Genomic DNA, 12,232 nt, shown 5'->3' with positions numbered 1-12,232 from the left:
GACTGAGCATTTGTTCAAGCTGTATGTTTGCAGTTTAGAAATGGGCACTCGGCAAAGTTATGAAAATATTCAAAAAGTAAACATATTGCAAATTAATGCAAATTTTATTGGCATTAACAAATATGCAAATTAGCTGCCAATCTTGAGCAGTTGGTCACCTTCCAATGTGGCCCTAAGTGCCAAAAAAGATGAACACAGATTTGAGCCACATTTGCGCAGTATCAGGTCAATACTTCAAATTGTACAGCATGTCTGGTTTTCGAGGGTAATGAGATGTGTATGGATGGGTGTGATAGAGAAGAGGAAGTGAGAGTTGAAGAAAGACTTGACTCTTGCTCTCTGAACAGTTTTGTGGAGAAGACGGTAATAAAATTCAATATTCTTTGGAGTCTGAAATTTCTATGTAAAATCCCCTCGTGCACATTAGACTCGAATCCAAGACTTTTCCGCAACTATTAACTCAGCCATAGGAGCAGCTACTTGTTCCTAAAATGGATCATTTCAACATTTAGTGCATTTTAAGGCTGACTGGTAAATCCTGTTTTCTTTTGTATTGTTTGCATTCACCAATTATAAAACTGGATTTGCTGACCTCTTGCATTGCTACTTCTCTCCAAACACTTGTATAGATCTGATGCAGAAAGAAAGCAACTCTAATTTGATCTCACAAAACAGTCACTCCCAAAGTGAATTATAGCCTGATTGAATTGTCTTTTGTGCTGGGGCCATAGCGCAAGTGCAATGTCATGTGCAATAAAACGTCCAAGGATGTTGCAGTGATGCTGTGACGGGAGGCAGAGCAGTTGCTCAGCAAACTCATGCAAAGTCCTAGCATGTGGCAGATGTGGGTAAAAAAATGGGATCCTCCTTAATGAGGGTCCTGATTGCGCATGGGCCCCTAAGGCACCCCCGCTGGGAGAGTTGTTGCCAGGTGTGGCCCAGCCTTAACCATTGGGCCCCAGAGTCGTACCAGGCTGTTTGGGCCAATCAGGGCGGTTGGCACGATTCCTGGGGCCTATAAAAGCGGCAGCACAGCGTAACTGGGGAAACTTTCATTGTGCTGCCGAACGCCCGCCCTCCCTCCCTAATTTTAGGTGCTGCTGCTTTGGCCCTGCTTTGGATTGGGTTGCCTGCTTTGGAGCAGGGGCTGGGTAGGATTTTTTTCATTTGGCAGATTGGATGTAGCCACTTGGTTTTCGCCTACCCCCTTAGCAATCGTCACAGCTGTGTAAGGTTTGGAGGTTAGGCATTGGCTTATTGAAGTGTGTGGGAGGGGAGGTGCGGCCATCACTTGCCCCTCCATGAAGAAGGGTATTCCGCTAAAGGAATCTGGGGGTCCTGGATCTCGTCCGAAGTCCGCTTGAGGGGACTTGGCTTGAGGGGACATGGCTAGGGCCATGTCAGGACCACAGGAACCCCGGGGTGAGCTTCATTGGTCTTCATCGATGTTGCTCCCTCGTTTGGTGTTTACCCTTTCAGACTTCCAGCCAGAGAGGCATCTGTCAGTTATAGTCTGTTGCCAATGCCTAAGCCAACACCGCTCACTTTGCTGTAATCAATAAAGTTGTGGCCTAAATTTTGCCCAATAACTTAAACTAAAATTATGTGTCAGTGTGAAGTTATTTTCAGGGGAAGGGCTTGGGGGCCTCGAAGCGCAAGAGATGTTCTAGGGCAGCAGCACATTATATATCATCTGCTTCACATAATTCAAGCATGTAGAAACACCACTCACAATGCAATGACAACATGTAATTTGATTTGAACCTAGGGATACCTGTCTAAACACATTTTTTGGAAATAAGATACTCTGAAATGTGTTGACACTAAGCACAATGTTGAACACTTGTCAGTACAGGCATACCTCGGGATAAATACGCTTCAGGGTAAGCATTTTCGGGTTGTGCTCCGCAATGACCCAGAAGTAACGGAGTGCGTTACTTCTGGGTTTCGCCGCTCGTGCATACACAGACGGTCAAAATGACGTCATGCACATGCGCGGAAACAGCGAAACGCGACCCGTGCACACACAGTTGCGTGTTACGTTCTGTTCAGGATGCGAACGGGGCTCCGGAACGGATCCAGTTCGCATCCCAAGGTACCACTGTAATTTCCCCATACCCTGGCCATGAGATTGGCAGATGTGGACCTCCTTGCCTTCCCACCAGCAAATGTATCTCACTGTCAGCAGGGGAGGATGTGAAATGTGGTTTTTGTTTAAGCTGCTCTGCCTTTTAGGGTTGTTTTGTATTGTCTTGCTGTTTCATTAACATTTCAGGAAACTACGAGATCATATGATGAAGAACAATCTATAAATCTGACAAGAAGTAACAACAAACAACAGCAGCAGCAGGAAAATAATGTTTGTTGAAATAGCTTTGTCTACATCTTCACTGCCCCAGAGGAACTCTGGCCACTCAAACTGATATTCTGCTTATGTTAGTAGAAGTAACTATTTTAGGATTTCTATTAGTTAAGCACTACTTGGTAATTTTTTATTTTATTTTACGACTTATTGTTATAATTATTTTAATTGGAGCTGTTGGAATTTGAAAAAGCAGGTTTAGAAAACAATCTAAATGAGTAGTGCCCATCCATTTTGGTATAGGTGTCCACAAATCTTACATATAGGGTAATGGCAGTCTAGTAGGGATTGTAGTCTATACGTAACTCTCACAGTATCTGGGTATGTTGTTTTACCACATGGAAAAACCAGACAAGAGTGTAGTCCAGATTCAAATCAATAGTAGGGCTTATAAATACTTTCACTGTTGTATTATTTTCTTAAAATATTTATTTGTAATGAGATAGTGTTGTTCAGCAAATAGTACCTAAGACACAAAAGAAGCAGGATACTTTCATGGCAATTTCATGCAATCCCCTGTGGTGACTTCAACAAACAATATCTGCTGGATCTACACACCCAGTCTGATTCAGAGGAATCCAAGTTACTACAGACCTTCTAGGAGCAAGTATTCATTTCCTGGGTTTCCATACTCAATGCACTCCAGCAACTGCCACTGGCATAAGCATCTCCCCCCCCCCCCCGCGCATACAGATAAAACTACTTGCATCCATATCAGGTTATCAGGAGCAGGAGGATCCACAGAACATAGATGTTCCCTTATGCACCCTGGCTTTCTAGAGTAACCCACACCAGGGCCATCTTTAGCATATGTGCCGCAGGGGTGCAAAGATCCACCCAGAGCCCCCAAATTAAGTTTTATTGAGCTTTTTTGGGAGGGGGGGGAAGCCAAAGTTGTTGACATTTTTTAAGGGGGGAGGGCAAACTCAAAGTTGTTGAGCTTTTTATGGGAGGGGAAATCGCTCACCTGTAATGACGCAGTGGGAAAAAGCTGCTTTTGTTTCATGACTCATTGGTAATATTTGATGCTACGACGGAAAACAGAGTGATGGAGGAGGGGGGCGGGGACCTTTGCTCCATTGCTTTTCACTCCCACCGATCGAGAGGGACCAGTATGCACCACCATAATTTGGCGCCCGGGTGCCCCGTACCCCTTGCATCCCCCAGGAAAGACGGCCCTGGCCCACACTATGCCTGCATATCTAATTCAATGCATGTGATTCAAGATGATGGCAAGTTTGTGACCATTCAAGAGAACTTCTAGGGAGCAACTTGACAGCTTCTCCAGATTTCACAAACCATGAACACCCCACTCCAAACACTGATGAAAGAAAGAAAGAAAAACACTGAAGAAAGAAAGAAAGAAAGGCTACTTGCATCCATGGTAGTATTTTGCATTCAGAAGCAACAATACGCAGAGATTGAGAACTCCCAAGGGGACGTTTAAATGATGCACACCTAAATTATTTGCAATATGCCTGTGGAGTTGATTGGATGTGCAGAATGACACAATCCATGATGGCATCACCTGTCATATGCACCTATGATGGAATAGCTTGAATACCCCCAAGTGATAATGCTTTTCATAATGTGTTTGAAATGTTTGACAGAAGCAGCCAAATAAAGAAAACAAAAACAAAAAAGGAAAACAAGTGAAAATGAGATTTATTTTATTTTTTAAATAATGTGAATGTTTTCAGCTCAGCCCCAATGCCAAACACTCTCCTTCTTTGGAGGTTTTTAAGCAGAGGTTGGATGGCCAACTGTCATGGATGCTTTAGCTGAGATTCTTGCATTGCAGGGCAGGGGATTGGACTAGATGACCCTTGGGGTCCCCCCTTTCAACTCTACAATTCTATGATGCCTCTTTCTCCTATCCCAGACAGCCACAAATTCCAGCTAGCCACACCACTTGTAGTACCCACAGTTGCTTTCCCCTAAGACCTGGACAGTTTGAGGATAGTGACCATTAACAGCAATTTTACATAATTTGCTTTTTCATGGCATCTCCTCCTTCACCCATGCAGTGCTAGTAATCTAGCACAGGGACATACTAAATGCCTAAATCATTGCGAATCACCTACCCTTCCTTATTCCTTAACAATGTTTTATATAATGATTTAGTCCAGTGAAGTTTTGCCAGTTTCTTAAAAGGAAACTGAAGAAGATGAAAATATGTGTGTGTGTGTGTGTGTGTGTGTGTGTGTGTGTGTGTGTGTACCCAATCACCATAATCAATGATTTCATAAAATTTCTTTTAAAATATGCATGAAGTAGCCTGGGTGCTTAACCAGGGAAATTTGCTCAACGTCTCATGATACATACAACTCATTGGCTATACTAATCTTCATATCGGTTCCCAAAGGATATTGGCGGCTGGCTGGGGAAGAGAGAAGGAAAAACAAATGTAAACTATCAGAGAGGATTTCCCTAGCCCTTTAAAATATATTATTTTCTGTCAATCTTGCTATGTGCTAAAAGCGCTGCAAACTCCATCACGCCCTTGGCCCATTAAGACTGTACCAAGCTGCTTCTCTGGAAGTTGGGAGCCTTTGCAGTGAAGCTTCTTTGCCTCTGCCCACAGAGAGCCTTTGTTAACTGACAAGAGGACTGAAGCGACTGGCTGCCTTTGAAATGGATATGTTGGGTCAGTGAAAACTGCTGGGTGCTTTTCAGTGGGTCTGTATCCCTTCTTCTTCTTTTTTAAAAAATACAGTTTTGAAAAGTAGCTGCTGCTTCTCCTTTTCTCTCTTAAAAAAAAATAAATCCTGGTTTTAACACCCAACCCATTTTCACTGACCCGATGAGTCAGTTTCAAAGGTAACTTCAGTCCTTAGTTGGAGTTAAAAAGGTAGCAGTGCTGATTCAAGCTCTTCTCCTTTAGACTGATAATGGTAGCTGCCAATCAGATTCAACTCTGGCAGGTTTTCAGAAAAACCTGCGTAGGTTTCATATTGGATTTTTCAAAATCCCGAAAAAAAGGAACATGGGCATTTGCTTGTAAAACATTTTCACTGATCTTGTCTTTTCCTTTCTTCGGCTTGCTGATACAAGAAATAAGAATGAGGTAAAGCATCATTTATCTCATTGGCCTGGGGGATATGCAAAAACAGCCAGCTAATCAGATCTTAGGATAAATGAGACTACTATTTACCACAGTGTTATACCACAAGGGGATGACATAATGTGTGCCAATACATATGGGGTAGCTTCAGACAGTACAACATGGATGAATCCTCTTCATATTTATATGCAAGCGAAGGCCCCAGTGCAATCAGTGGTCCTTAAATGTTCATAATTGGGCACAGGATCACAGCTCTTTGCGACTACTAATAGTGACTAATAATGCCACTAGTGCATTACCTTTAGAAAGGGGATGCAATGCTTATAAATCCAACGCTGAAGGTATGCTAGAATCCATAAAATTTCCAATTACAGAGCTAGAATTTATTGTGCACATATGGAAAATAATACTTGTAAAAGAGAGAGGGGTTTGTGCCTGGTGCTGTCAATACTGTGAAGGATGGGGTGATTATAAAGCAAATTAACAATACTTTTAAATGTGCATTCACTTATCTTTCCAATTAAATCCTTGTTAAACAACTGCACAGACAGTAATGGTACTTCTGCAAAGCATGGATCAAGACAGTTTTATTGTAATTTTTACTTTGTAACAATTAATCAAGTAGTCATTTTCTTTATTATTAAATTATTTAGTTAATAAATATTCTCAACTGGCCAACATATTTGTATTTCACATGCAATTTTTAAATGTTGGAACTTGTATTTGAATGTTGAATTAGATGTAGGACTCACTCAAGAGCCGTTTTATTTCATCACTTATTATTGTGGCAAATAAAATCAACTCCTATTAATGCCAGATGACTGTTTACTTTATAAAAATCTGCCATACTTTAAGGCTATGTTACAGTCTCCCAATTCTAATAACAATATTTTTCTTTTTCAGGTAGCAGAGACTTTGCATGTGATGCAGGTAGGAAATATTAATTTTCCCTCAAAAGGTGCATATAGATACTAAAAACGCAGTAATTGACCTATGGGTGGTGTGTTGTATTTTACAGTTAACATGCAAATAAGGACATTCAAAGGTCAAGCTACTCTGCAAATGCCAAACATTTTGTAAACAAAGAGCTTGATATGAGACAATTAAGATCTACCTCATTTTATGCATGAATTGACACTTATTGAACAATGCAGTAAACAGTGATATTGATATTTCTATGGTTTGTGATAACTATACACATATTAGGACAAATTTCAAGTGCTCCAACTGGGTATGACAAATCCATACTACTTTATATTTCCCCCTGTAAATTTAGTGCTCAAGGGAATTACTTGAACAATTCCCTTGAAAAAACCCAGTTGAATAATTAATAATAATAATAATAATAATATGATGTCTACCCCACCCATCTGGCTGGGTTTCCCCAGCCACTCTGGCCGGCTTCCAACAGAAGGTTAAAAATACATTTAAACACCAGTCGTTAAAAACTTCCCTAAGCAGGGCTGCCTTCATATGTCTTCTAAATGTCATATAGTTGCTTATGTTCTTGACATCTGACGGGAGTGTGTTCCACAGGGTGGGTGCCACTACCAGGAAGGCCCTCTGCCTCGTTCCTTGTAACCTCACTTCTCCATATCTAGTGAGTGTGTGTGCTATATTTGTGGTAAATGTGCACATGTGTTGAGTATATGTGTTGTCTGCATGTGTAGCTTGTGGGCATGTACTTACTCACTGAGAATCCCACCAATGGCATGTGCCCTTGGAGGGATAGAGGATCGTCAATATGGCCCCTGGGTTGAAAATGTTTAGCCACCCCTAAGTAGTATGTGAAGCAATCTTTCCAAAGTTCCCTAGAAACTCATATGTATGTTGTTCCAGAGTTAATAGGTCTAGGAATTATTTAGAATATGGAGTAAGTGGATACATTTGCCACACATCCATTAAAAATCTATAAAGTTAACTTGGGCTCTGGATTGGAAACCTAAACTGAAGTACGAGGAGATGATGTCATCATAATGACGGCTTACACAAAGTTCACAACAAATCATTACAATGGCGGAAATAAGTGAAACAGGGGTGGCTAGCTTGTGGCTTTCCAGATGTTGCCAGACTCCAACTCTCCTCATCTTACAAGGGCATCACTGTTCACTTACAGAAATTACAGCTCCCCTCCGAACTCTTCCAGTTTCCCTTGTATAATAGTGGATAGCCAAAAGGTTCCCTGATAATAATGTTGCCAGTCGTATGGAATCTTTACTCTAATGTACTTAAATCCCACGGTTGAGGAAACAGTGACATCACACTAGCATTAATGTTCATTTTGTTTTGCAATATCTTTCAGAGAGAGAGAGAGGTAAAAAAATGGGTATTACTGTCTCCAAGAATCCTCATGACTTTGTGGTACATGAATCAATGTAACTGACAAAGTTTTGAGCTGGGAACTGTGTACCATATTGAAAGATGTTATAATACAGGCCTCTTATGATCAAGATCTTTTCAGCTTTTAATAGGAAAAATAAATCATTGATAAAAGATAATCTTGTCACCTGAAAGAAGAAGTGCAATATCAATGACCTTCTGTACAAACACACAAATACACACACTCACTCTCTCTCACACACACAGATAAAATGTATACAGTACGGCAGTGCTTCTGTTGTCATTGCTGACAAAAGCCTTAAGAACTGGTAATAAAAGATCAAGTAAAAAAGTGCAGGGAAGTGAGCCAATGTGTTTTTTTATATAAAAAAAATACCAGAAGACACTTTCTAAAATGTTTAACAATAAAGATGAACAATTGTAAGATTTTTGTCCTTTTTCTCCTCCCCTCATCATTCCCCGGTTGCCTTTTATTCATTTTCTGATCATACTGATTATGTTCACAACATAAAGATAGGGGATACTGATAATGCTTAGGTCTGAGGCTCATTCTCTCTTTCTCTTAAAAAAACCCCCACAAAAAAACTTACAATACACTTGACGTTCTCAAGCTTTCCTGCAATGTTTTGTGGTTCAAGATTACAGTTGAAATGAAATAAAGACGGTCTAAATTTATGTCTGTTTTGCACTTCACAGAGCAGGGGTTTCAATGAAAGAATCATACATGGCCAAATGGCAGTGTAGAAATGAACAATCAAGTACTTTGCTCATGCAAGGATTGATAGTCTGTTCAATTTGGGGCATTTTAAATGGATTTTTTCATGCAGGGTTGGCTAATGCTTATTGCTGAATAATATTAACAGAAGCAACAAAATTATGCCAAAAAAAAGTTATATACAAAATAAATATTAAAATATTTTAAAAATCAGAAGTTTCCCTTCTTAAGTACAATGGGGGGGGGGATCGCCAGATCAAATAAAATTATTTAAAAAATGAAAAAGCAGTATTAATAATAATACGTGCATCTCATTATTGTCAGTAGCCACCATAAACCCACCTTTGCAGAGGCTCTTAGTTTTGCACAAGAGGTAATAAGCCATGTGCTCTACTTTTGATGCCATGTAGCTTCTGAGCTACAGCTACAACAAAAAAACCTACCAGCATTAGCAGGTTCTTCATGCCTTTTCCATACGCCTAGCTCAGAACCAGAAGTTTGGCCAAAACTAAGGTAGCATTGCTGGTGTATGAAACAGTAATATGGGGCTGTAGCTGCTGCATATTGTTTGGTGATTCTTTTGATAATTTATCAGAACAGATATAAATTTGAAGCATTAATAGATTTTTGGCAAAAAATGAAGGTAAAAAAACAAGAGGTTTAGCACTATGTAGCACTACGTGGGGTGTGTGCTTGCAGAACGAGCTCCACTTGTGCAATGGGACTCTCACCCATGCACCTGCTAAACCTAGGTGTTCCCCCAATTCTGCCAGAGGAGCTTTAGGTGTGGAGGTGGGAAAGGGGTTATTATGTTTCTGTCAACGCACTTTGTCCAAAACTTGGGATTGGAATGTGTAGGCAAGGCTTTTCCTTTAGTTACAAGCTTTTCTTGACCATCACAACTGAGCTCTCTCTACTCCATCTCTCCACCCCGGTGTTTGTTGCATCACCCCTTCAACTGGAATTCTCTCTCTTTTTAAAATTCTTTATTTGTGCATTTTCCAAAATTTAATACATACATCTTTCAATTCGCTTCATTCATCTCATTTCTCCAGACTTGCCTGTCCACACCTCCATAGTTTTCTACACCTTGGTCCCTGTTATACTGCATATCCATCTATACCACTCATTTTGATTCTATACAATATCCGAAGTGTCATTTACTGCTGCTCATGTATCTATCCCTACTTGGAAGTTTATCTGGTTTTTGTACCTCTTTAAATATTCTCCAAAGTATTCCCACTGTTCCCTCACCTATTTCTCATCATGGTTCCTCATCTTAGCTGCGGTAATGGCTAAGATGGCATTCTCTTTTTATGCTACGCTTAGAAACATTTTTTCCCTTTTGCTCACATTTTTCTGCAGCACTTCATGGTGTCCAAATCTCGGAGGTGCCACAAGGCACTTGGGACGGTGGGCACCCACTTTGACTTGAGTACAGATTCAGCTTTGCCTTCGACAAGCCGAGAAACCCGCTGCAGTAATCTGTTTTTCCAAAAGATTTCCTCAAATCTACTGCATATTACAAATAGGTACAACTGGGTGTATTTATCTCTGTTTATTTCTTATTTGTTCGTACGGCTAACTACTCAAACTGTAAAGTTAGTGGGGGTTTTTTCTAAAATCATTTGCTCAAGAACTATTTATCTTGTTGCATTTGTAAGCCTCAATACAGTGGTACCTCAGGTTAAGTACTTAATTCGTTCCGGAGGTCCGTTCTTAACCTGGAACTGTTCTTAACTTGAAGCACCACTTTAGCTAATGGGGCCTCCTGCTGCTGCTGTGCCGCCGCTGCACAATTTCTGTTCTCATCCTGAAACAAAGTTCTTAACCCGAGGTAATATTTCTGGGTTAGCGGAGTCTGTAACTTGAAGTGTATGTAACCCGAGGTACCACTGTATATAAATAAAATATACAGAGTTATTGATTCACATTCTCTGCATACATTAGGAAACAAGAGACTCGGTTTATTGGGGATTGTCTCCTCTGACAGCTGTTCTTTTTGAACAACTCTAGTAGGTCCTCACCTTGGAAAGATCCGAAGTGCAACCTCTCATTTTCTCATGTCGCAGCAAAGTTTTGACCTGCTGCATCATACTCTTGTTCATGGATATCTGCCAGGGGCACCAACGTACGTCCTACGCAATAACACCAACACAGGACCAAAAGGCCGTATTTGCAAGCCACCCTGAAAATTAGTTAGTTGTACACCAAATTGCCGGACTTGCATGAGGAAAGAAGGTGATGGCAAGTGTACATCAATGGATGACTGATCAAGCAGCTTGGTCTCTTCCACAGTTCTTTAAAGCAGAAATGAGAGCAGAGAATGAACATCTGAGACAGTACTTCTGGGAACAGGAAGAAGTGCAGTCTGTCTAGAGCTTGCATGGTGAAATAAGAGCTTTGACTTTTTATTTTTAAGTTGAATGACTTTACTGACTTGGTGGCTTGGGATGGATTTGGCAATTCAGTTTCATACAGAGATGTAGGACTTAGTTCATCCCTGGTGTAATTCAATCAAACTCAAAGTGATGAAATCCTTTGCATACATTTGATGACAAGTTCACAGAAATGTTTTGAGGAGACTTCAATGGAGTTACATTGGGGAAGAATTTGATCCTTTCTGGGATTTCCCCCCGCTAATTTTAAATGTCTTATGGTTGTATTCATAATTTGAGGCTATTCTTTAGAAATAAATGTTCCATATGTATATCAATCTCAAAATTAGGACAAGTCACAGAGCAAAAAAGAACACAGAACACCTAACTAAAATACCAGAAAGAAAATAGCAACAATCAATAATAATATAAGACTCTTCTACAATATTTTGCATATAAAAGTAAATGTTAAGTTAAAAACAAAAACAGTTTCAGGAATATAAAATTTTATACGTGATTACAAATGCCTAGAAGAACGAATGTCTCAGTAGTCAACACTCCTCATTTACTAAGGCCATCAGAAGCTTTGGAAAAAAGTAACTCTTTACCTGGCACCAAAACGATGTCAGCATAGTTGCCAGGTGGACCTCACTGCAGAGATTATGCCACAGATGGGAAGCCACAACTGAAAAGGCCCTCTCTCTTGTCATCACCCTACAAGCATTTCTCAGAGGGGGTTCCTGGATAAGAGCCTCAGAAGAGCTAAGTCTGGACGGATTCATATTGGGAGAGGAGTTCCAGAAGATATTGGGGTCCTGAACTATTAATGTTTATAGCTCAATATGCTCTCTTTTTAAAGGTGAAATGACCATGGACATTTTTCAGAACCTCAGTATTAACACATTTCTAATACGTACACACATTTTATATAACAATCTGGAATATATGACAATCTGGAAGGCATACAACACATCAACAGCATCAAAACTTTTGGGTGGGTTTGTTCATTTGTCTTGCTCCATGCCAATACGCCTTTTCCCAGCGGTGCTGGGGTTCATAGAACGCAGCAAAGTACTGGGCAAGGGTTTGCCCAGTATCTTGTCTGTGTGATGGGCTCATGGGAAAGAGCTGTCCCATGAGCCCTTGCAAGGGGATGGGGAAAACCAACATAAGGCTGCTTCCCCTGGAGCTCAGGGCCATTCTGTCTGGAGAGCTTCCTACCCACCCTCGCTTTAGAACCTTCCCTGAGCAGTTTTGGGTCTCTGGTTGACACAGCCAGGATTTTTCCCCTCAACCTGATTGGTACTTGGTTGGGTTTTCTCTACCATTCCCTCAGTGAAATTATGGCCTTCCTTTGTTAGATGGAATAAGGT

At 40.6% G+C, this 12,232-nt stretch overlaps 1 protein-coding gene across 12 annotated transcripts in view; it reads right to left on the bottom strand.

Moving 5' to 3' along the window:
* The window catches only part of ARHGAP15 (Rho GTPase activating protein 15), a 384,487-nt gene that overhangs the window by 113,986 nt on the left and 258,269 nt on the right, over positions 1-12,232 (bottom strand). The window lies entirely within an intron of this gene.

Source organism: Podarcis erhardii, assembly GCF_964252035.2.
Source record: "Podarcis erhardii genome assembly, chromosome: 1".
Taxonomy (NCBI): domain Eukaryota; kingdom Metazoa; phylum Chordata; class Lepidosauria; order Squamata; family Lacertidae; genus Podarcis; species Podarcis erhardii.
This window is presented reverse-complemented; position numbering and strand designations above follow the sequence as displayed.